We start from the raw sequence: 26241 nt of genomic DNA on the forward strand, positions 1-26241 counted from the left end.
TCGATGTGATATCACATCGCAAAATTCATTAAATACCACGATACATCACATTGTGGAGCCGTTATTTTTTTCTGCTTTCATTTTCCGGGTTTAGCTCGCTTGATGATATTCCGATAGGCTAGCGCGAATTCCCATGTTCGACGATATTTGAGGATCCGGCGCAGACCCACACATCGGTTTAGGACACATAAATTGTTGTATTCTGGACGTGCCGACGGAACATTTCGGTATGTTTGCACTTGTCTACGAAACACTTCGATGGAGCTTCAATATTTGCGGGTGGATCTTCATAGTTAATTTCGCCATCTTTTTACGCTTTTTGGAATAGCCCTCTCCTCTTGATCGTCTCCGGCCGCTCAGGATGGTCTTTTGACCGCCACTTATTCAATTTTGTCGTTACAAGATTGCATTTAATAATAATAATAATAAAATTCTCTTCTCCACCGCCCAGCTGAGGTTTCCGATGAGGTTCGGGACGAATTCCAAAGAGCGTGTATAGAATTCTTGGATGTGGATCCTTTGCGTAGACCAGATATTCCCAGGCTCTATGCATCTCCAGCAACTCTGGGAATTCTATCTCAAATCAATTATAAGATTGCATCTCGCCTGTGTGCTGATATGTCGCTGCTGCAACTACAATCACTTGTGTATTGTGGTGCAGTTGCGGCTATCAGATTGCACGGTTAAAAGATTCGCTTTCGTGTTATTGGTTTGAGTGACAGAAGAGATCCACCATGGAAAATTCATCTGGAACGTCGGCGGGACTCACTAAGGCAGGACATTGCTAGACTAATTCAGATCAGCACTGGCAATGCCAGCAGACGGGTGAGAAATAAAGTGCAGAGGGTTTATCGGAACTATGCAGTCCGCCATGCTATTAACATAGTATGCTGGTCCCAAGCCCAGGTAAAGGAGGAGGGTTTGAGGCAACGTACTCTGTACTATCCTCAGTAAAACAAAAATAAAATGCTGAGATCAGGGAAAGAGATAAATAGAGTATAGTTGGAGTTATTCTACTATGCTAAATCCTACCTGATCTCTCTTGGTGACAGGCCCCGCGACAGGTCGACCAAGAAAATGCATAGAATGTCGTTACAAACATGATGATCGGATTAAGTCACAGGCCTCGGAGAAATGCTAGGGCGTCCACCTCAGTCGACGCGGCAGGACGGGCCCCGGTCCTGTCGAGAAATGGGCAAGGGTTCTTGACGCATGGACGGCGTCAGGACGTAAGCAAGTTAGTCCGCACACAACGAACAAAACAAATACGTGTCTGCACGCTAAATGTTGGTACTCTAACTGGAAAGACCGAGGAACTCGCAAGAGCCCTTCGGAGAAGGTGCATTGACATCTGCGCTCTGCAAGAAACCCGATGGTCTGGTTCCAAAAGCTGCGACATTGAACGCGAACGCGGTAAAAATGGGTACAAACTTCTCTATTTTGGTAACCCACACACTCAATATGGTGTTGGCATTGCCATCTCAGAGGGTTTCCGTGATGCCATTAAAGAAGTCGAACGATTTGATGATCGGCTGATGAAGCTCACCATTATATCAGCTGATCGCACTATTCACTTCTTCACCGCGTATGCACCACAGACAGGCCGACCAGATGCCGAGAAAGATGCCTTCTGGCAACTTCTCGATGAAAAGACTTGTCACGTGCCTGCTGACGATTACATAATCATTGCCGGCGACCTTAATGGTCATGTGGGTGAAAAGGCAGACGGTAACAGGTGCCATGGGGGAAAGGGGTTCGGAGCGCGCAATGAAGGTGGCGAGCGTATAATCGATTTTGCGGACACACATGACCTTGTACTTATGAATACATGGTTCATCAAACGATTGTCTCATCTTCCCACATTTTATAGTGGGAACAATAAAACGCAAATCGACTATATTCTCATAAGACGTCAACATTTTACCACTGTCACTGATTGCAAAGTCGTTCCCTATGAGACCATCGCACCTCAGCATCGGCCGTTGATTGCTGTCCTGCGAATTAAGCCACCGATAAAACGGCGTGAGGAACGCACTGGCCCGCCGCGCATTAAGTGGTGGCGATTTGGTGAGAAGAATGAAGAAACGGTCTCACTCATACGATTGCCAACCATTACGGATGTGGAAGAATCGTGGAACCAAATGAAAGACACGATCCACAAAGCGGCCTCTGCAACCCTCGGGGTCACCAAGCCGGGTAAGCGGTACATCAACCGAGATACTTGGCTTTGGAATGATGATGTTGAAATGAAGGTCCGTGAAAAGAAACGCCTCTACCACAAATTTCTCGACGATAAAACACCTGCTAATTGGCAAATTTATAAGAATGCCAACCGGGAAGCAAAGAAAGCGGTCGCTGTTACCCGAGCGAACCATTTCAAAAATCTTTACGATAAACTGGACACTCGGGATGGCGAGAGAGATCTGTATCGACTTGCTAAAAGCCGTGATGAACGCACACAGGATATCGAACACTTCTGTTGTGTTAATGACAAGAACGGTACTTTGCTTACCAACCGTCGAGCCGCAACGGATAGATGGCGAGAATACTTCGAGCAGATTTCAACTGAAGAATTTGCTCAGCCTCCACTTCCACAATCATTGCCGACATTTGGAGCAGTTCCACCAGTCAGCGCAACTGAAGTCGAGGAGGCAATAAAACAAATGAAATCGGGAAAAGCAACAGGACCTGACGACATCGCATCTGAGCTCTGGAAAGCGAAGAGCTGGGACCCAACACTGTGGCTCAGTGAATTCTTTAATCGGGTTATTCAGGAAGGAAGAACACCATCTGACTGGCAAGAAAGTACCACTGTTCCAATATGGAAAAAGAAAGGTAGCCCAGCAGAATGTTCAAATTACCGTCCGATCCGGTTACTTCCCCATACCATGAAGATTTTTGAACGCATTCTTGACAACCGTATTCGCGAAATAGTTGAAATAACCGTGAATCAAGCCGGATTTGTCAAGAACTGCGGAACTACTGACGCAATACACGCTGCGCGGTTACTCATGGAGAAGCACCGTGAGAAGCATCGCCCTCTTTACATTGCCTTTCTGGATCTAGAGAAAGCGTTTGACCGTGTACCACACGAACTCATCTGGTATGCTTTTCGACAACACTTCGTGCCAGAAGAACTCGTGCGCTGGGTTCAATTGCTCTACCACGATCCGAAAAGTAAAGTTCGAAGTATGGCGGGTGTATCAAAACCGCTTCGTGTCTCTGTTGGAGTTCATCAAGGAAGTGCCCTCTCACCACTCCTCTTTGTCCTTGTTATGGACACCGTCACACGGGATATCCAACGTCCAGCGCCCTACACACTGCTTTATGCAGATGATGTTTTCCTAGCATCTGATAGCAAAAATGATCTCGAGCAAGTCGTTCAAAAATGGAATGATCGCCTCATGCAACACGGTCTCAGATTGAATTTAAACAAAACTGAATTTTTGACTACCGATCCCCATGAAACAGGCACAATCACTGTCAGCGGCAGTGATCTGCCCAGATCTGAGCGATTTAAATACCTCGGGTCAACGCTATCAGCCAATGGAGAGCTGCGTTATGAAATTGCTTCACGCATTAACGCAACCTGGATGAAGTGGCGTTCTACAACTGGTGTCCTTTGTGATCGACGTATCAATGAACGTCTCAAATCTAAAATTTACCGCAATGTCGTCCGTCCAGTCGCTCTCTATGGTTCTGAGTGTTGGCCGACCATAAAAGACAATGAACGGCGTCTCGCGGTAATGGAGCTACTACGGAGATGCTACGTTGGACTAGTGGCGTCACACGTTTAGATCACATCCGAAATGAGGATATCCGCGATCGTTATGGGGTTGCACCGATCGTGGAAAAGTTGCGAGAGAGGCGTCTTCGATGGTATGGTCACGCAATTCGTGCAAACGAGAATTCACTTGCAAAGATTGGTCTGAACATCGAAGTCGATGGTAAACGACCAAAAGGCAGACCTAAGCAACGGTGGCTTGATACGCTGGATGGGGATTTGAAAGCCTCGAGATTGCACCCAGATCAGGCATTCGATAGAGCCAAATGGCGAAGCCGATCACGACGAGCCGACCCCGCTTGTGAACGGGACAAATGCTGAAGAAAAAGAAGAAGATGCAGTCCCCAGTGAGACACCCGTAGTTGAAATTCTAGACACACTAAAACAGAAACTTTCTGTCATATGCAGTCGGTTACGACGGTATGGCGAAAGTCATTCCAGATGTGCCCAGAATGCAACATACGCGAGGAACCAGCGGAGTTTTTTCAGATCTCTGAACGAATCCCAACAGAGCGCCAGACAATACAGTTCTCGGTGACGGAAGCGAAAGAGTATTGGGGTGGACCTTGGGGGTTACCCGCCCAGCATGCTGAGCATGCTGAGTGGATCACCGCCGAAAGCATCCGCCATGCCAATATGCCTGGCATGAATTTTGCGGATGTTACCGAAGAGGAAGTTCGACGAGTCATAAACAGCTCGAAGAACTGGAGGGGCCCAGGCCTGGATCGGTGCAGAATTTCTGGTATAAGAAATTTACCAGCGTACACAGTCGGTTGGCACGCAGTATAAATGAGGTCTTGAGTCGGCCGGAGAAATTTCCACCTTTCCTCACTGCGGGAATTACCTACCTTATCCCTAAGAAGGACACGGTGCGGGACCCCGCAGACACAAGACCGATCACTTGCTTACCAACCCTCTACAAATTCATCACGTCCATTATTAGTGGAAGAATCAATGCGCACCTCGAGACCAACAACATTCTGTCCGAGGAGCAGAAGGGCTGCCGAGTTAGGTCAAGGGGTTGCAAAGAGCAACTCATTATCGATTCGGTAGTTGTAGGACAAGCAATTAGAGGCCAAAGAAACCTCATTAATTGTTATATCGATTATGCCAAGGCTTTTGATAGCGTTCCGCATACCTGGCTAATCGATATCCTACATCTGTATCGCATTGATCCGAAACTAATAAAGTTTTTCACGACAGCTATGGAAGGGTGGCATATCACCTCATCAGTCCGTACATCTGAGGATGTTAATACCTCAGAGCCCATCCGTATACGGACGGGCATCTTCCAGGGGGATTCGTTGAGTCCTCTTTGGTTTTGTATGGCACTGAACCCCTTTTCATGGCTACTGAATGATGCTAGAGGGCATGGTTTTGCAATAAAATATGGCCTACGTGCTAAGTGCGAACTGACACACTTGATGTACTTAGATCACATCAAGCTGTATGCTGGGACTGACAACCATCTTAGAAGTCTATTGCGAATAATAGACATGTTCAGCGGTGATATTCGGATGGAGTTTGGATTAGACAAGTGTCGAATCCAAGCCATCCGCAAAAGGTCATCACGAGCCGCATGCCAGACATAGCATTGGTGATCTCCACATCGAAGCTATGACCGAGACAGACTTCTGCAAGTACCTTGGTATTCTGCAAGGAACCCATGCTCGAGTTGGTGATCTGAAGGATGCTCTGCTATCCGAATTCCTGCCACGTGTAAAGCTGGTGCTGAAATCGCATCTCTCGGGGAAGAATAAAATGAGCGCGTTGAATGTATTCGCAAACCCTTCACTGGCTTATGCATTCGGAATATTGCCGTGGACGAAGACCGATCTGGAAAACGTCCAACGGCGGATACGGACAACTATGTCCAAATTCCGAATGCATCTTCCATCCAAAGTCTGGAGTGGCGGCACAACATCATTGCCAAGTCGACTCGCTGCGCGCTTATTTTTACAGCAAAGAGGAGGCGAGTCCCTTGCATGCGGCCGTCTGTTAGGCAAACTGTGGGCTGACTCCACTGAACTTGAAGGATCGGTCTTTGAGTGGGGTGAAGTCGGACCAAGAGCGGATCGATAAATGGAAGTCGAAGGCAATGCATGGTAAACACGTGAACTGTCTTTGGCAGCCATTTGTCGAACAGATAGCTGTGTGCTGGGGAGCTTTTAGCTGAGACGGAGGGGTTTATGTGTGCCATTCAGGACGGCGTGGTCGCCACCCGAGCCTGTAAAAAGCTCATCATTAAAGAACGGGTGCAGAACGACCAGTGCAGAATGTGTGGTTCGGCGTTAGAGACGTTGGACCATCTCATTTCTGGCTGTACTGTTATGGCACCGGTGCAATACATTACCAGGCATAATGTTGTATGTAAGGTAACCCATGAAAACCTTGCATACAAGCGTGGGCTGATCGCGGGAACATGTCCGGTTTACCGATATGAGCCGGAAGCAGTACTTGATAGTTCTGCTTACAGCATGTATTGGGACCGGCAAGTTCTGACTGATCGCCATATTGCACACAATAAGCCTGACGTACTGTTAGTTGACAAGGCGGGTCGCTCCGCGTATATTATTGATGTTGCCATCCCCCATAATGCCAACATTGAACGGAAATACGTGGAGAAGAAGGTGAACTATGAGCCATTGGCTCGGAAAATCAAAGAAATTTGGCGTCTCGAGCGGGTGGTTGTAGTTCCCATAATATTGTCAGCTACAGGTATTGTGCCTAAATGCTTGGCACCTAGTGCTAGTATTAGGTAAAATCCGGCATCTGCCGAGATTGTGATAACTCGGAAATAATAATAATCGTTGGCGCAACAATCCATATTGGATCAGGGCCTTGAAGTGTGTTAGAGCACTTCATTCAAGACCGTAACGGTACACTAGGAGGCAATGTGGTCAGCATTGCGCTCGCCCGAGATTATTACCCTGATTTGACTCAGGTACTCATTCACAGCTGAGTCGACTGGTATCCGACGTCAAATCACGATACAAATCCCACTGCCACCAGCAAGATTTGAGCCGCGACCTTCCGTACGACAGCCTTGTGCTCTAACCACTCAGCTATCCGGAAATATCTGAAATTGCATTTAGTCATTAAAAATGGTCAAATAATAAATTAACATAATATTAAAATTCAATTGTTTCAATAGTCATGAGCAATTTCCATTTTTTTCTGATTTCAGGTTTGTTTTTAATAATGAGGATTTTGGAAAGGGCAACTGACCGTTTTGTCTAGGACAAAGGGAACTTATCAGATGCTAGCTCCTCTCTGCCATGGGAGCAGCGTGACTGAAAGTGGGTGTCCAGCCCAAGAGGAGGAATTTGTGGACCACAAAAGTGGAAGATATCCGCCAAGAATCATAAAATGGAAAGAGCCCCTACAAGCGAAAATCGAGGCTAGAAACAGAAAGAGAATCCTACGCCATCGAAAACGAGGCAACAACGAGAACAGCGGCCAGGAGATGGAATTGATGGAGACGCAAAAGAGCACATCTACCCGGAAGTTATCATAGGCGAGGAAGATGAACTTCGTCCTTAGAAAGGAAAAGAAGAACTTCGTCCTCAGAAAAAAATCAAGGAAAATTCAGGTTAGCGTTATATCTGTAAGTACTCCAGTGGCTATCTCGAATCACCAAAATTCACCCAGTTCAACTCAATCGAAGAAAGTTCTCATACCGACTACCACGGAGTACGGCATTGATTCATTGAGATGATAAAAGAAAAACGCTACATGCTCATTCAAAAATTGTAAAGTCACTAAAGAGTAAAGAGCGAGGGCTTAACGCGGCCTCTTTGAGCCGTTTCCAAAGCACAGTAAAGTGACAAAAAATTGCCCACGCAATATCCAAGGCGCGCAACTGAAGTGACGCACTGCTACAACTGCCGACAAACTGGCTATTTTAAGAGCTATCGCGCGTGACCAACCTACAAAGATATGGTAGCCAGAAAGAAGGTTGCAAAATCATGTAACGTTAACGATGTCTCTCGAGCCATAACCAGACGGTGCCATAACTGTCACAAAATTTGACAAATCTTGGCGTATCATACGCTCAATCTGCCAGAAAAATTCTTCCGAGAGCGGCTGCTCAACCCGTTTCTAATTTACCATTCAACGGGCATTCTGTGAATTGGTTGCAGCGCTCCCACATTTTGGTTCTAGATCCATCCACACCATCCTAGCACGAGATGCATTGAGTAGAATCTACTTTCTTCTTCCTAAGAAGGCAGGTCTATGCACCAAATCCAAACTGACTTATTATAAAACTGTGATACTACCTATTATATGTTACGGAGCCCTTACGTGGATCATATGCTCATCGAAAGTCATGGAAAAGTGTATGGCCTTCGAAAGCCGAACATTTAATAATTTTACAATTGGAAGATCGAGTAAGTTTGGGCAGAACACCGAAGGTGAGGAATTGTCAAACCCTTTAAATTCCAATATTAGAAAACTACACATTCAGGGTAAAAAAGCACATTTAGATTCCTGAAGTCCTGTCAAACTGAGAGTTCCACCTTCAAATCTCACATCCTCTCTCTACATAGAGGATAAGCAAAGGAAATGTAACGTAATGTTAAATTATATTGAGTTAGAATAAGTTGGCGTGGTAAGTGATTTTAAGCCTCCTCGTGCCTTTAATGCGGCGCAGTTTTTCAGTAAACAAGTTCCTTAATTTAAAAAAATGCCAAGATCGATGTAATTAATGCACGAAAAATAGTAGGTTGGTCAAACAAATTTAATAGTCACCATTTTAAATAAGTTAAGATAGTTTTAGCAAATTAAAAGCTATAATTAAGACAAACCATGTTAGTGGTCAAAGGGTAGTATAGGTCCCAAAGCGAAACGTAGATTGGTACCCACCGATGCAGCATAAAACCTGGGAAACGCCTGCTGAACCAACACAAAAGCTCTACTACCAAACCCTATCTCCACCTCCACATGGTGACCGCGTTGCAGGAGATGCATTGGACAGGGACCGGTTTCCTAGAGAATAGTCGCTACACCATATATTATAGTGGCCATCCAGTAAACCATGTGCTCGGAGTAGGTTTCTTAATCAGCCAAAAAATGAAACCTGCTGTTATCGGCTTTGAAAACATAAGCGAACGGTTATGCGCTCTGCGCTTGGGAAGCAAATTTAGAAATATAAGCTTCATTAATGCTCACGTCCCTACAGAGGAGACAGCAGAGTCGGAGAAGGATATCTTCTACGAGGCAGTAGAGCGGACCCTCGAAGCCTGTCCCAGATATGATATCAAAATCATACTTGGGGATTTTAACAGCCAAGTAGGGAAGGAGCCCGTATTCAAGCGATACGTTGGCTCCCATAGCTTATACCAAAATACAAATGATAACAGACTGCGGATCATTTAATTAGCAGTGTCACACGAAATGTTTGTTGGAAGTACCTGGTTTGCGCGGAAAGCGGTTCACAAACATACGTGGGCCTCTCCAGACGGGACCACTTTCAACCAAATTGACCACGTGTTCATCGAACGCCGCCACCTCTCAGCCTTGATGAATGTCAGAACATATAGGGGGGGCCAATATAGACTCGGATCGCTATCTCGTTGGAATGGTGCTCCAAGCTCGAATAACAACACAACCTAGAATCCCCTCTGACAATCAGGTGAGAGTTAACACTGAAGCCATCCGTGACACCTATAAGAGGGAAATGGATGCCGCAAAAACCCCAGTGACCAGAGATCCTGGAGATGAAGCATCAGCAAATGATATTCACAATGACCTGAAGAACGTCATCATACATACGGCCACAAACATGCTTGGCTCCAGCCGCAAAAAGAGTCGGAACGGCTGGTTCGACGATGAATGTAAGCTAGCAACGGAACGGAAGAATGCTGTATACCGAGTAATGCTGCATTCTCAAAGAACGCGGGTACGCACGGAGACTTATCACAAACTCCGGCGGGCGGAGAAGCGACTTCACAGACGGAAAAATGAAGCCTGGGAGAACCAACAGGTCTGTGAACTCGAAAAGTACAGGGAGCAACCACACCAAGCGCGGAAATTTTACCAACAAGTCAGCAGGATGAAGCTTTACACACCTCGATGTTCATCCTGCCGAGACAAAAAGGGAAATCTGATTTCCGACAGAATAGGCGTATTGGAGCGACGGGTTAAGTACTTTGATGAACTGCTAAACAACCCGAACATCGGCCAGTTGAAGCTCCCGCCAACTGAAGATGACGGACATAAGTTGCCAACAGCCGATGGAATTACAGCCGAATGCCTGACGACTGGCAAAGAGGTATTATCTGTCTCATATATAAAACGGGGGATATCACACAGTGCAGACATTAACGAGGTATCACGTTGATGATCTATAATAGCGGGGGATAGCCCCATACGCCCACAACATCATTGGCCCATACCAAAGAGGCTTCACTCCAGGCAAATCAGTAACAGATCAGATTTTCTCTCGGTGGCAAGAGATGGTAAAACTATTGGAATATGGACATCAGTTGCACCATTTTTTCATCGACTTGAAAGCCGCCTTTAAAGCCTCGTGCGAGACCAGATAAAAGCAGCAGGATCACTCTCAACACCATTCGACATCAACAACGGTCAACGACAAGGGGATGCCCTATCATGCATCCTATTTAGCCTGGCCTTGGAGAAAGTGATCGTGTTGTGATGTTGAGGTAAATGAATGCAAGGGGTACGATCCTCTTTAAGTCCACCCAACTACTGGCCTATGTTCACGATATCGACATAATGGGAAGAACGGCCCGAGATGTACAAACTGCCTTCATCCAGATTGAGGAGGCAGCGCGAGATCTTAGACTGCACATCAATGAAGGCAAGACAAAATATATGGTGGCAATGTCAGCACCGAAAACCAACCAACCAACACCATCCAACCGCACTGGTCAAACGGGAAGAACAAAGATAGGAGACTACAACTTTCAGACCGTTGATAATTTCTCCTATATAGGGTCGAAACCGATAGCAGCTATGATGATGAAATCCACGCACGGTTGTTGGCTGTCAACAGAGCCTATTTCAGCTTACAAAAGCTGTTTCGTTCGAAACGTCTCACCATAGGATCAAAGCTCTTACTGTACAAGACAATGATCTTGCCAGTCCTTATGTATTCCTCGGAGACTTAGGTTCTTAGCAAGAAAAATTGCGAACTCTTGGCCGCATTCGAGAGAAGAGTCCTCCGAAGAATTTTTGGCCCCTACATGAGGATGGATGATTCCGTAGCCTACATAACGACGAAATCTATGAGCGACCGACCGTCTGTTCGTGGATAAAATCCGGCTCAATAGGTTGTGGTGGGCGGGTCAGTTAATGTGTCTGGATGAGGGTGATCCAGCCCGGAAGGTGTATAAGGGCAATATCTATGGTAGAAAAAGAAGACAAGGCAGACCCTGTCTGAGATGGAGGGATGGCGTAGGTCAGGACGCCAGACAGCTTTTAGAGATATCAAAACCGGGGTGTCTGGAGTTCCTTATTGAGGCTGGCTTAGACCGGATACCGGTTGTTGCGCCGTTGATAATGATGACACCATCGAAAACCGCCCTCGCAATTTTTCCACGATTTCGAATGTGGTCAAATCGTATCATGTCACTGCAGATGCAAAGCTGAAACTTCTGGAAGTGGGGAACATACTAAAGTTCCTAACGGTTACTGGCCTGCTTCAGATACTATGATCAACAGGAACACTATAACCAGTAAAAGGGGCACAATAGTTCTTCAAGGACGCGGTGCGACTTTCCCTTAACAGAATAATAATAATAATAATTATGTCACTGATCCAACGCAACATCTTCGTACCTATTATCGCAAGACGCCGTTCATTGTCTTTTATAGTCGACCAACACTCAAAACCATAGAGAGCAACAGGATGAACGACATTACGGTAAATTTTAGATTTGAGATGTTCGTTGAAACTTCAATCATAAAGAACATCAGTTGCAGCACAACGAGAAACAGACAAATGTAGTCGTGATGCAATCACGTTCCCAACACATTCCCTTTTAGTTTGCTCTTCATTGGCTCAGTTTTATTGATCTTCCAGAAAGTGAATTCATCGCCCTATCCTTTGTTCTCCTCTATCAGTTCAATACAATAACTTCATAACAAATAAATGCAACAAATGCCGTGAAACAATTTAGTTTTCACAGGTTTTTGTAGGTCTATCTTTCCCCCAATATTGGAATTTCATATTTCGCATTCTATTCTGTATGCACACATGTACATATATGTGTTGATTCATATTTTTTAAATATGAAGAGAATAGAGAGAAGATTGCTTTTTCAATTTGTCAGGACCTCAATACATACGAGTGTCATGCATGAGTTTTTTAATTAAAATTATTAAAAGCAAACGAATTAAAACGCAAAGAGTAAATACAACACTTGGGCATCGCGATAGTAGTTGAAAAATGATTTATTCTGTCCACAATAAACCCATATATGTTAATTTACTTGTAGTGATTTTGAACATATTATTTCCATCTGTTGGTTGTTTTGCAAGATATTTACAACTCATTTAAACAAATCTGAATACCGGAAGCTGGAAGCTTCGGGTATAAAGATTTTTTGTTCATCTTGTGCGAGAAATTCCCTATTCACGTTTTCCAATTCGCATATACCTTCAATTCAAAATATTTCTTGATATGCATATATATTTCCAAGCTACAACTCCGCCCTTAGATGAGTTCGATTATCATTTATAACAACACCACATTTTGTACTAATAAGATGAACTTAGGGGGGAATTTTTAAATACTATATACTATTGTCTATACTATCTATACTATTCTATATACTATTGTATTATCAACTTTATTCAAGCAAATATCGGAATGGGATGTATTTTAAGGCCTAGATTTCAAATGTATTCATCATTGTGATCTTTTTGCGAATTTTTCGGTTGGATAGGTTCGGAAAACGAGACCTGTTACATTTTTAGGGAATTTTGAGCTTTCACTCCCCTATGTTTCATCCGGCATAAAAATGTCATTAACTTCGAAAAGTACTAGTTGAGCCCTTTCATTTGATATCACACACGACTATAATCTCCGAAAAAAAAAATTACACCCCTATGGTGGAGCGAGCCACTTGTGTGTCGCACGCACGCAAGTGTGAATCGTGGCGGCCATGACATCGAAAAACAATTTTTGACAGCGAAAAGTGTTTTCCGGTGTCATTTGGAGTTCGAGACAAGACTAGCCGGAGAAAAGAAACGAATCGCTGCTCCACCACCTGCCCGGACTTCGATCTTCGCAATGAAGTGTTTTGTGACTGCTGGTTGGATCGTGATCACAATCCAAAAAATCCATTAATTCCAATGTAAGAGTTTGCGACATAGCTACCGTGCAAAGTGATAATTAGGGCACAAACAGTTGGTAACAATGGAAGCTGACCTCCTGAATTCCGTGCAAATGCAAAAGGTGATCAAAGGAAGCGGAGGGAAAGGAGCGTTAAGTGTAATCCGAGGAGGATCTGCACTGCAGACCCGAAGGCATCGTACCAGACGTTGCATCTGTACTTTGTGGAATTTTAAAACGCGAACAGGTCGCAACCCCTTATTTGGATGCGCAATTTTATACCTCACACATCGTCCAAATAACTTTTACTTTGACATTGCGAAACTTGTGGAAATTGAAGGGAAGCCGACGAAAATTCATGCCACCGCTTGCATCGTCCTCTCCACAACATCAAATCAACTTCACAGCAGGTGTTTGTCAACACTAAACGACAACGTGAAGTTGCCACTTCGCCGAATCGAAGCCAAGCTCCACATACGCGTTATTTCTCTTGGGTTGTTCGATTCGCAGTCCTCCCGAATAGAGACAAGTCCCGCGGTAACTGCCGTGGCCATACGGGTGCCGCTGTTTTGGCGTAGCAGCTCGGTAACATGGTTCCCCCAACTCGAGGTCTAATTCACTTCGACCGGCATCACCACGGATGCCGTTCGTTTCAATTATGCGCTGGTCGAGCCGGACGAGGAGGTAGTTGAGCTTGTCTCCGACGTCCTCGAGGACTGCTCTTATAGACAATTAAAAGAACAGCTCATAAAACGCCTGTCAGTGAGTAAGACGGCTAATCTTTACCACTTACTGACAGAGTTAATGCTGAGTGACCGCGCGCTAAGCTAATTGCTGTGTGCAGTTGGGTGGTGGCAATAGCAGCACTGTAGCTGCTACAATCTTTGTGGCTGCAGAGATTTTCGGAGAGCACACAGGCCATCCTGGCATGTGCGGATTCGGGGTTTGTCGATACATTAGCCATCATCGCAGACAAAATTCATGAGGTCCACTTGCGACCCATGGTTGGTAAGATGTCTCTAACTTAGGTCAGGTGGCTCAGTTGCAGCAGATGGTGGCAGGATTAACAGCCATCGTCTTTGAGTTGGCAGAGGCCGTCGGTGCTTTGCGTTCGGGGAGTAGATAAAGATCTAGATCCGCCTCCCAAAATGGGCGATCGGTTAATAGGTCGTCGGGACCATCGGCAAGTACCGGGGCATACTGGTACCATCGTGAGTTCGCTGAAAAGGCTAAAAAATGAACCAACCCCTGCAATTTCTCACGAAACAAATCAGACTTGCCGGGAGTTCTGGCGACTGCGACCACCTCGGCTCACAATCTACGATCCCTTGAGCCGCCGCAACTACCTGGTCGATATTCTGTGAGCCTGTAAGTTTTGAAGACTAGTTATAAAGGCCCATCTTCCTGAATTCTTCTCAGATTTTTCGCTTGAGTGGTTTTTGAAAACGAATCCGGTTTTATTTTAAACTTACATTTTTTTGGCTTCTTTAGCTCCCACTTTGCAACCAATATCAAAACTAATTTTTAAAAAACTGTTAATCTAGATCTTTTATTTGATACCTCACACGGATACAAGTGAAAAAAAATATATACACCCTTTTGTATGCCGGGGGTCCTCTTTGAGCTCCACACAAAATAATGAGTTCGTTTCAATTGGTACACCCGTTTTTATCATAATAAAAATGCGCGTGACAGACCGATAGACAGTAAGCCAAGTTTCATAGGGTTTTGGTGAATTATGTTTGCTTCGCTAAAGTGATGTTTGTTTATTTCGGGAACCACTGCTTCAGTTGAAAGCGTGATCGTAGAAGATAGAGGACCTTACACTGAGGGTCTAGTTTTGTGAACTCACTTGAAAATATATGCAGGTGTGGCGGTTTCATTTGAGCATTCATAGTACATATACATTTAGTATATCAGACTATTTGATGTAAAATGGCATTCTACAAAGGGTGTAGTAGGAACTGACAACTTTAGCCTACTATAAGGTTCTTAATCTTAGTGGAATTTCCACCAAACATTTCGGTGTCGTGCTTTACATTATGGCATATACTACTTCTAGGATATACACTATCACTACCTAGCTTGATTATTTAAGCGTCGTTTAAACGGTAAAGCCCTCAGAGATTTTAACTAACCTAAGGCATAGTTCGTTTATTTGGGTCAAACAATTCGAAGGTGGCGGGGAAAGTGTAGAAAACAAAACTCATGATAATCGACCAAGATGAAATCTCACGGATGATGACATCCATGCCGTTCGGCAGCTTATCGAAGGTGATCGCCGGATAATTGTTCACGTAATCGTACGGCAAATGCAGCTCACTAGTTGCCTGTTCTTATTCTCTCCTCGATTACCTACCTTGTCACAGTGAGGGAACTCAGTAAGGAGGATCTTCTAGGAAACAAGAGGTGACAGCAGGAGCCAAACGGTAATCAAAACCCCAAACCAAGGTGTGACTACCGTCCCGAGGGCTAAATGGTCACAGGCGTTAAGATGTAGGCGCGTGAACCTGAGTCTAGACTCAGATTCTCCACTTATTGAAGTGGGAACCAATCTGAATCCTGAACAGACGAGCCGAATCAGGCCCTCTCTATCTGCACTCTTGGTCCCAGGCTCCAATCAGCGCCACCTGCTTAGGCTAAAGTCTCGCCCACGCGTAAGCATCTGTCCTCGGACAGCAAACAGTCTTCGGGCAAACCGCCTCCGTGCAAATCACAACCATGGGCTGGGCCAAGGTTGAGAGGAAAAGAGTCTCTGGAGCATTTGCAGCTAAGACAAAACCGAAGCGGCAGTGGTCCTTGGACGATCCTAGCTTTTTCACACAAAGGCAGCAAAGAAGCTTTGTCGGACAACGGGTAGGCCTTCATTTACAGCCAAGGCAATTGAAGCCGATGGATGGGTCTTATATGACGACACGAATCCATCCGGTTACGATACTGAGCAGTGTGAATAGCTGAGGAGGAAACTGATCCTAACTGCAGAGACTACAACCTCGCAAGACATGTTTTAAGTCGGTACACATATACCGTAAAATGTTATGGCTAAGCTTTGCCGACCAAAACACGAACGAGTGACTCAACGATGTGTGAGAGGGTGCGCGACTAACCCTAAGCTTCCATCGTTCAAAAAGTGCTTTCTCTGGCTTCAAGAAGAAGAGTGTAATGGTGGTGAGGTTTTGGAACAACTTAGTGTCAAGGAAAATCTCAACATCTTCACCTGGATGCAGCTAGGCCGCAAAAACAGGAGAGAAAGTCGATAAGGCGAGAATTTTCCTTACTATCGGCGTTCCTGTTCCCGTTTCTAAAGTGCAGCATTATAAAGCGGCGACTGCACTTATCAGTCGTCGGATCAATAACTGTAACACATTTAAGTAGCTCATACAAGAACCATGGGTTGTTTGTGAGATATTCAGGGGCCTAAACGTCACACATGTTGACCTGTGGTCAGACAAGAGGTCATCGACATCACGGTGGCTTCCCCTGATATTGCGGCTCTTGTCGAAGAGTATCATATATCACACTCCCGAACCACAGGCGCATTGATCTCGCTGGGCCGTCAGCGCAAAACCTGGATGTCTGAAGTTCCTTATTAAGGCAGGCCTAGACCGGATACCGGTTGCTGCGCCGTTGATGATGATGATGATGAAAAGCTTTTTATAAGAAACTTGAAAACTTCTTCGTAATTGTAAAGCACATGCCTTAATCGAATACTCTTCAACACCGATTTTGCAAATCAATGGTAGCCACAAGAACTTTCTAATATTGTATATCCGGTTAGCCTATTCATTCTCCGTTCTCAAGGCGTACAGGATTTGAATTCTGGAAATACCAAACGTGAAAGACCTACCAATAGTTGGATACCTGAATCAACAGCTGACGACTAAGAACCTGCCTTTTCACTTAAGTATCCTATCAACATTCTGGAAATTCAAATCAGCATAAAAATACCTCAATTGAAAATTATGGAATCCTAACTTGTTTGAATGCTCCTTTGATTTCATTTCAAGGATATTTCACAAAATCGGAGAAGCGTAAGATTCACGTGAAATAAGATCCTTTACAAAATAAATTTCTGTGAAAATCTGAACCGTGTTGGTTGTCTGAAGGAATGACAAGAGACTGAAAAGGATTTTAACTTTAAAAGACATTTGGTCCAAGTAGTGAAAAAGGAGAAGCTGAAGAATGGAAAGTATACTTAAGGAAAATTTATAGGAAGAGGCAATTTGAGGAAAATATGACAAAGGAAGCCCAATATGGAAAGCTAATTATAAATCGATGGGATTTTATGCTTCCAAAGGAGAAGGCCGGCCAGTCAATCTGCATACAGAGAAAACTGACCTAGTTAGACTCCAGGTAGAGAGAATCCTTTAGGGCTTATTACGCTTCCAGAATAAAATTTATTGTTATGGATGAGATAAAAAGTGCAAGAAATGCCAGGAAGGCACTTCAACGTTCCAACATGCAGACTTTGCGGACGAGTATTCACTAAGACCGCAAGCAATCAAGCTGAATGGGAGAACACTCTCGGGCAACAAAGGGAGAAATGCCAGATTGGTTTTCGTGATGAACTCCTCATCTGAAGTGTTTTCATTCAATCGTTCAATATGCACTTCAGTGCATGCATAATGATTTTCACTTGCCGCGTATGGAGCTGGAATAAATTAATTTCCAATATAAACAAATCCAATCAATTGCAATTTCTCTCGCAAAGCAAACCACTCCAAGGTGCGCCCATTCATCAATCTAAACCGCGAAAACCGCTAAAGAGGTCTGGATGGTGATTTAAACGAAAATGAATGAATTTATAAATGAAATGGCGCATTTCAACACTCAATCTCACCCGGGCTGAGATTCATTTCAGAAACTTCAACTATGGCGTCGTGGATCACAATTACAGCATCACGAATGAAAAGAATAAATGCTGAAAACGTGAACTGTGGTTACATTGTGAAAAAGGACAATGCTCTGAAGCAACAAAATAGCTAATACAATGTTTCGTCGCACACGCAAATGAAGACTCCAACGTGAACGTTGTATTTAGCCAGGAAATTCCCTGGAGCGGAATTTCGCTTCGTTTTATCCTCAAACTTGAAAAGATGCTGGGGTCCCGTGTCAAAAGAGATACTGAGAGTGCTGTGGAGGCCTAGGTTCGCAGCTGAGGACATAGTCAGCCCTGGTGTGATTAAATATTACAGCTGTGAGAGCAATTCCGCCTACAGGTGATGAATGATGGAGAGGAAGAATTTTTTAATGCTGAAGATGCTCCGGATTAAACTTTCTTTAATGAATTGTTTAAAGTTGTGTTGCTTGTGGCTCAAATTTTAAGAAATTGCTGGGAATAATTTGACAGGCTTAGGTGGGGGATTTTCTAGGATTATCCTGTCATTTCGGATATTAAAGAAAAATGCCTCCGAGCAGGGTGGCTTATTGCAAAACATATAATTTCACAGGAAACGGAAAACTCTTATTGCAAGCTCTATCTCTTTAACTGCCCCTAGGCATCACACATCTCTATCACAGCAACGATGACACGTAACATATGGAATATCTCTTCAGAACGCAACCACCGTATCGATCCAAAGATACAACATGGCACAGGCCAGATACAAATACATACTTTGACTCTCGAACATCGTGGAGTCATCAGGCGAGTCAGGCCAGACTCCATCCAGTACGAAATACTTTCGAGTTTTCGAATTTTTCTTCGTAAAACGCCCCATTGAAGACAGTTAGAACCAATTTAAGAGAAATGGGATGATAATTTCATAAAACTGTTTAGAAGTGGATACATGGTTGGATACCACCAAGCCAACCCACCGTAAAATCCAATTTGTTCTTCGGATGGGGGAAATGAATGACCCAAATATATATGAAGCGTATGGGAAAGTAAGTGGTGCAGTGGAAAATAAAAAGAAATAAGCGTGCCTATGTACACCCTATGTACGTCGATAATATCTTTCAATCCACCCTTTCTGTGTCTTGGCGCTTGCAGACCCTTCAAGGTTGCCATCACTTGGCAGGCTGGCGCAAATATGCCATGTGGAATGGTCAGAATGTGCTCGCATAAACTCCAATATTATAAAGAAATCGGTTTTGGTACTTACTTGAAAGCCTTATGAGTTCTGGTGTATCATTTTAGTTTAGACGAACATCTGAAATGAAGAAAAACGGTTTATGTTAGTTTTACTCTTTCTTTCAAGTTTGTAGGACGATGGGTGACATATGAGATATAAAATATTATCATGGAAAAAATTGCGACAGTGGTTGCGATACTATTTGATCATAACATTCATCGAGGACTTTAAACAGGAACATTTAAGTGTTTAGTGTCAAGCAGGTTGTCAATAGCATCCTTGCAACATTTTCCTTGGTATTTATTATCTCTCCAAAAGTTAGGATTGTGTGCCTTTTCCTTCGAAGGGGACGAACTAAAAGAAAACGTCTGGAATGCATATAAACAGAAGCAGCGGGTAACCTAGACATAGTTAATAGTGTTAATAGTGATACAACCTTTAGTAAGAACGACTCCTACCCTCTCTGATGGCGGAGTTTTAACCAGACTTATTTTATCTTAAACCTATCCATTTATCTCGACTCTCGAAGTTTGGTGAAGCTGTCAAGAACAAACTCTCCCGTGCACTATTGGCACACGACAGGCGAACTGGAGTTAAAGGTCGGAGTTCTGTAAAAGGCATTCGATTCCGCCTTTAAAGTCTCGTGCCCTGCTAAATGCAGCGAGACACTGTCAGCTTGGTGGAATGAAGATCTGTCCAGCATCAGGAAGCTGACCAGGGAGATCTTCAGCATCTGCTCCAGGTATAAATATTGACAGCCATACAAGGACTGCCTGGAAAAGATCAAGTCGATCATCAAGACTGCCAAGAGACGGTCCTGGTCGGACCATTCTCAAAGCATTGAAAGCACCAGTGCACGAGTCGTTTTCATAACGAAAGTGGGCAGGCACGGTCATGGGTCCGCAAAGGACTTTCGATCAGTTAGCCCCACCTCTTTTGTATCGAAGATCCCAGAGCGCGTCTTGGACATCCACTTAAGGACGAATATGGGAGAACGCCTTTCTCTATGCCCCAGCATGTCCACCTCAAAGGCAAATCTACAAAAACCGCTTTCCACGAGGTAATTGGCACGATTGAGCGGTCACTGCAGTACAAGCTGGCTGCCTTTAAAGATATAAAGGGAGCATTTAATAATGTAGTACCAATGCCATCAAGGAGGCCTTGATCAGTACTGGATTGGAGGAGTATCTTACACATGTCGACGGCTTGATAATGTTAGTGACAGGAATACTTCGCTCCATTATGAATGACATCATGGAATAAGCGTTGAAAAAAGGTGTGCCTGTGAGCCGCAAGATGGTGTGGCGCGGCAGGATTCGCAGCATTCGATTCGAAATTTATTTCGAATGTTGCGAATGCGAACGAATAGATGGCGCGGATCTATCCACTTTGCGGAGCTCGCCACGGGAGTGGAGGACCGGCGAGAAAAGTGTGCCATGAGTTAGGGGCAGAAAAGAAACACATGAAGCGAGACTCTCTTCTGCCTCTAACGAGCATACGGTGACACAAAACATTAAAGTTAAAAAATACAAAAGTCTAAATATTACGCGCATGCAAATGATCAAAGTTCACTTAAAGAAATTCTATTAAAATGATTCATGTTCACAATGTTTGGCTTAATAATTCTCATAGGAATTAACTGTAAAGAAAGTTAAAATGGTGACTCGGCATAAATAAAATGGAACTGTTGCTAATCACCACCCAGACAAGGGCATCCGAATGCCACCTACCGCGGCTGAATAAACAAAGATTGGCTCTTTCCTCCAATCTTAAGTAGCTGGGTGTAATCGTTGATGCAAAACTAAATTGCAAGTTGCGCATAGAACTGCGGTTTAAGAAGGCTTGTATAGCCTTCTAGGCTTGCATAGAAATGAGGTTGTGGCGGAACGAGCAACTTGCGTGTTGGACGTACGTAAGTGTGAATCGTGGCGCCCATGGCATCGGAAAAGAATTTTTGACAGCGGAAAATGTTTTCTTCCGGTGTAAGTTGGATTTCGAGCGGAGATAAGTCAAGCAGGAGCATTCAATGTAATTAAATAAAATCGGCCACCTAATTACCCCTGAAAGCATCTAACCGGACCCAGTCAAGGTACAAGCAATTTCGAGCTTAACGCTTCCGAAAACTGTTAAGGATCTGAGAAGGTTCTTAGGCATGTTAAACTTCTATTATCGTTTCTCGCCCAGGGCTGCCCATCATCAATCTATCCTTAACGTCTTCTTGTCTGAGCCGAAAACCAAAGACTCCCGTTTGATTGTGTAGTTCCCAGAGGCTGTTCAGGCTCTTGAGACCACCAAGCAACAGCTGGTGGATACTACACTTCTGGCATTCCCTCAACAAGATGCACCCTAGCTCTTCTCGAAATAGCTAAATACCGCTCAACGGAACTACAGTACCTACGATGGTGAGTTATTAGCCGAGTACCTCGCAATTAAATACTTCCGGAGAACGAATCGATTAGTCACCGGGAAGTATATCTGGCCGTCCATTAACAAGGGCATTAACTCCTAGGCCAGGCAGTGCTTCGCATGCCAGAAGTGCAAAACTGCAAAGCATGTGAGGAAAAAGGTAGGGGTACTGTGGAAACAGTCCGCGAAGTGTTTCCACACAACCAACCTCGACGTCATTGGCCCATTGTGAGACTTTCACGGTTTCAGGTATTACCTCAAAATTATCGATAAGTTGTCGAGAATGGATTCCACGGTGTCCCTGTAATTATAATCACCGACCAGGGAATGCATTTTGAGTCATCCTTTTTCTCAGAATCGGGCAAACTCCTTGGCTTTAAACGCCACCGGACAACTGCGTACCGCCCGCAATCCAATGGGATGCTCGAAAGGTAGCACAGTACGCTGAAGGCCACTATAATGACCCAAGACTGCCCGTCCTGGTGGCAGGTCCTGCCACCCGTTCTACAACTAATCGAGAAGAATTTGCTGCAAGCCCTTTGCAGCTGGTATACGGGGAGAACCTGAGACTCCCCAGCTACCCTGTTCTCGGCATCAGGTCGGAACTCAACGCTACTGCTCTGTTGTGCCTGCTCAAGGACGCAATGCCAAAGCTAAAGCCGCCACTACCCACCAAATACGCAAAAAACCGTGGCATTCGTGCCCAGGAATCTCGAATCCTGTACGCATGTCCTAATTAGGACGGACGCTCCTGAGAAGCCACTGCAGCCACCTTATGAGGGTCACTTCGAGATCCTCGAGCGAGGCCAACATTATTATAGCCTCATCGTCGGGGGCTCGATCAAACGGGTCTCCTTAGCTCAACCAAAGCCCTTGGTCCAGAAAGAAAACGCCAGTGTATTTTAGGCGCAAGTACTGACGATACTGAAAGCCTGTCGATGGCTGGGGTATGGTCCGAGCCCCAAGCGTAACATAAACATAGAGGCAAATGAGCGGGCTGACAAATTAGCCAGGCAGAGGTCTGTTCATGACAGTCCTTCGGCGGATACAGTCTGAGTTCCGCTGGCGACTGTCCAAGGCGGAATCCCAACAGCCGCGGACCTTAGATGGTGCAGGCTCACCACCTGTATTAAGCCCGCTTATAACAAAACGCGATCGCGAGAGCTTCGGTGCCAGACGCGTGCAAATGCATACAAGATTACGGCCGTCTACACGGAGGACCCATAGTGGCCGGGCTCATCATACCCTACAATTCGCATTGCGGGAGCTGGGGAGAAAAAGGAGTAACTTTTAGGGACTTCCTTTGGGATTGCTCAAGTCTAGCTTCAGTGAGGCTTCAAGGTGCAAGGTGGGAGAGTTCCTTTCCTTTGTGAATGCTACGGGCTGTTCTGAAGATTAGAGCCGACTGGACTCTGCCTTCTTGTTCTCATAACAGCAGTCATGATCTTAGTAGTTTGTGGTAACAAAACGACGCACCGCAGTTCTAATTGGGTTCTTCAGTGCGGTGATACCTACCTACCTATAGTCCTCAACTCAAATAAAGGAAGAGACTTCTTACACAGCACTATACTCAGTGAAACTCGCGATCAGGAGCAGTAAACAAAGTACAGAAGGACGCAAAGTATAGTACCATGATCTAATCCCACCCCAACGTCAATGGAGTTTAACCTAACCTTGTCCCCCAGGTTAAGGTTTGAAGTGATGTGCCTACAACTTCTCATTTACAAAAACTCACATACAAAAGAGGTGCGAAAAGTTCGAATTGGATTGATATGAACAATGGAACACGAAAAAAACAATGGCTACACTCTTGAGTCTTAGACTTGTCATGGGAAGGAAGCTCAGTGGAGGATCGTCTGGGGAACAAGAGGAGAAACCTGAAACTAAGCATCAAAGTGAAGCTGTGACTATCGTGCCGACGGCTGAATGGTCATAGGGGCTGAGACGCGGTCGCGAAAGGTGAGCTCTGGATACTCTCCGACCCCTAATTTCAATTCGCTCTTTTCTTTTTCTTTAGTCGTTATTTCTTTCAGAAGCAGGGTTGGCTCGCCTTGTTCGGTCGGGCCATTTTGTTCTGTCAAACGACTGATCTGGATGTAGCTTTCGGGTCTTCATCCAGGATATAAAGACATGGTTGCTTCGGCCGTCATTTTGGTCGTTTCCAATCGATTTCGATGTTTAGACCAATCTTGGCAAGTGAACTCTCGTTAGCGAGAATTACGTGACCATACCATCGAACTCCGCCTTCAACTTCATGGGATCGATTGAGAACCCCCCTGGTTAGGCTAGTCAACTTCAAAGGAAGAGTTGGATCAGGCTCAACTCTAGGAGAAAGCCTCAGTCTTCGTGGTGACGACAGTTGCAATTCCTCTACCTTAAAATATCGATAAGGATTTACTTAAAATGGATATTGGCACACAGTTCTAGCATCTTGTATCTTTATTGGTGCCTGCCGTATTTTCTCGACCGGGTTTCGAAAATCCACTTGCTCAGCAGTATTCGCAGTTACATGACCTACAAATCAACTCATCTCATTATTGCTTTGAGTTGCAGGAGAAATTCATTTGATTGTACGCAATATTTCGCCTCCCTTCTCTACTACATCTTTTTTTATCTCCATCATCGTATTTCCAATTTCTCGAACTTACAACTTTGAAAATGATCACTTAATTTAAAAATGTTTGTCTAAAACTAACTATCCTTAACACCTTCCACAACCTTCAATCTTATTTAGTAATAGTACAATTATATAATATAATTTGGAAACTAAACTGATTATTGATCCGTTCTTTAGTGTAATTAGCATTACCATGCTATGCACCTACCAATATTAGAGGGCAATTACGTGTATGGATTTTGCTCAACTATTTTCCATTGAGCAATATAGCGGATTCTCGCAAGTAAATTGGAAAACCGCTGAATCGTCTGACGGATTATGAGAGTGTTTAGTCCATTGATATTTACGAGAAGAGAACCGAACGGCTGATCTATCCGGCAAGGGATTGAACTCAGGTTTCTCTGGAACGAGTTGTGGTAAATGGATCTTGTTAAATTTACATATTTAAAAGAGTGGCATGGATTTGCTTCACTAAAATCGTGTGTGGTGAGTCGTTGTACTGGTCAAATCCGATATGGAAATAATGAGATTTATTGAATGAAATGTTCCATCTACCTTCGTCAGATAATATTATGGCTAGAAATCCTATTCTGATTGAGGAGAGTATTCAGAAATTGGAAAGAAAGAAATTGCTTCTTTAATTTGGGATTAATATAAAAGGGCCATCTCCTATTACAATGGCCAGAAGGTGCCGAGGCAGGAAGGGGAAGTCAAAGGCTACTCTTCATCTAGATTGGAATCAGGAGAGACATCGATTGAGGATGTGGACCGTTGTGTCCTTCAAGGGCAGTACTTGGGTTACGAATTTTTCGGATTCACGGTCGAACCGGAATTTAATGATGTTTTACAATTTTAGCTTCGCATACGTTTTCAGAACTTCTCGCAATTTTCCTCCTAGACGTGTGAGGTAGGGAATTGTTAAATTAAAAACCACACACCCAAGCCTTACTTGCCACCTTTATTTAGGCCCCAATAAGTTCGCTCATCTCCTTTTTCTACGTTCATAATACAGTTCCGTCAATGGAGATTTTAAAATCGATTCACTGTCTGTCTGTCTGTCACACGCAGTTTTCTCCAAAACGGCTATACTGATCCGAACGAAATTTGGTGGACAAATGTGAACTATGAAATCTAACGCATATAGCGAGTTTAAAGGGGCTCTCTCCTTACATGCAAAAGGGGCATTTAAAAATGTTGTTTATTTCATTATGGTGAAGTTTGAATTTTGGGGAGAGTGTGTGCGAGGAACAGCTCCCCTCCATAACGTCTGAAAAATTTCGACAATCTTTCCTCTTAAAACGTTACGCAACTCAAAATGGAGTTATTTTTATGTAATTAAGATAGGATTCAATTCTAAAACTCAGCCTAGGAGGATGGAGGTACGATATGAAGGAAAACCCGAGCGGTAACTATTTAATTGCGTTAAAAATTGTTGCTGCCGCCCCTCGCCCTTAAGAAGTTATGGATCCTCAAAGAGACGAGCAGACTATTTTGATATTATCATGAAAAATAGATAATAAGGGTATATAGGAGGAATAGAAAAGTCGACCATCCGTCCTGCTTAACAAGCTACCGCGTTTTAAAGAGGAGTAAAGCAATTACCGCTGTTATCCATTTCGTCTCCATCTCTCCGGAGGTGGGATTCAAAATTAAACGTTATCTCTATGACATCAAAGTAGCCCCATTTTCAGGCGCCACAGACTTTTAAAAAGGGGTGACATTCCTTTTTTTACAATTTTGTGTAAAAGCAAAAACTTACAAAAATTTGTTTACAGTATGTCTGTCTCTCACACTCACTTTTCTCGAAAACGATTGGGCATTTTGGGGCGAAATTTGGTGGAAGTATGCAGACTATGAAACCCCATGCATGCAGTTAAGAACATAATTTCCCGTCGAGTTAAAGGGGATCCCCGTACAAGCGATAGGACATGCAAAATTCTTTTTCCCGAATATACCCGTTTAAGATGTGGCGGCACATGGAAACGGAAGGTCTGAATCGAATTTGAATTTGATATTGGTTGCAAGGTAGGGGAGTAGGGGGCCAAAAAGTACACAC

At 44.2% G+C, this 26241-nt stretch overlaps 1 protein-coding gene across 22 annotated transcripts in view; it reads right to left on the reverse strand.

Moving 5' to 3' along the window:
• The window catches only part of LOC119653390 (dystrobrevin beta), a 232389-nt gene that overhangs the window by 112712 nt on the left and 93436 nt on the right, over positions 1-26241 (reverse strand). For all 22 annotated transcript variants that reach the window (XR_005249688.1, XR_005249689.1, XR_005249690.1 and 19 more), the window contains exon 3: positions 19193-19240. The gene's annotated coding sequence lies outside the window, so the exon portion shown is untranslated. The remainder of the gene's footprint in view (positions 1-19192; positions 19241-26241) is intronic.

Source organism: Hermetia illucens, chromosome 4, assembly GCF_905115235.1.
Source record: "Hermetia illucens chromosome 4, iHerIll2.2.curated.20191125, whole genome shotgun sequence".
Taxonomy (NCBI): domain Eukaryota; kingdom Metazoa; phylum Arthropoda; class Insecta; order Diptera; family Stratiomyidae; genus Hermetia; species Hermetia illucens.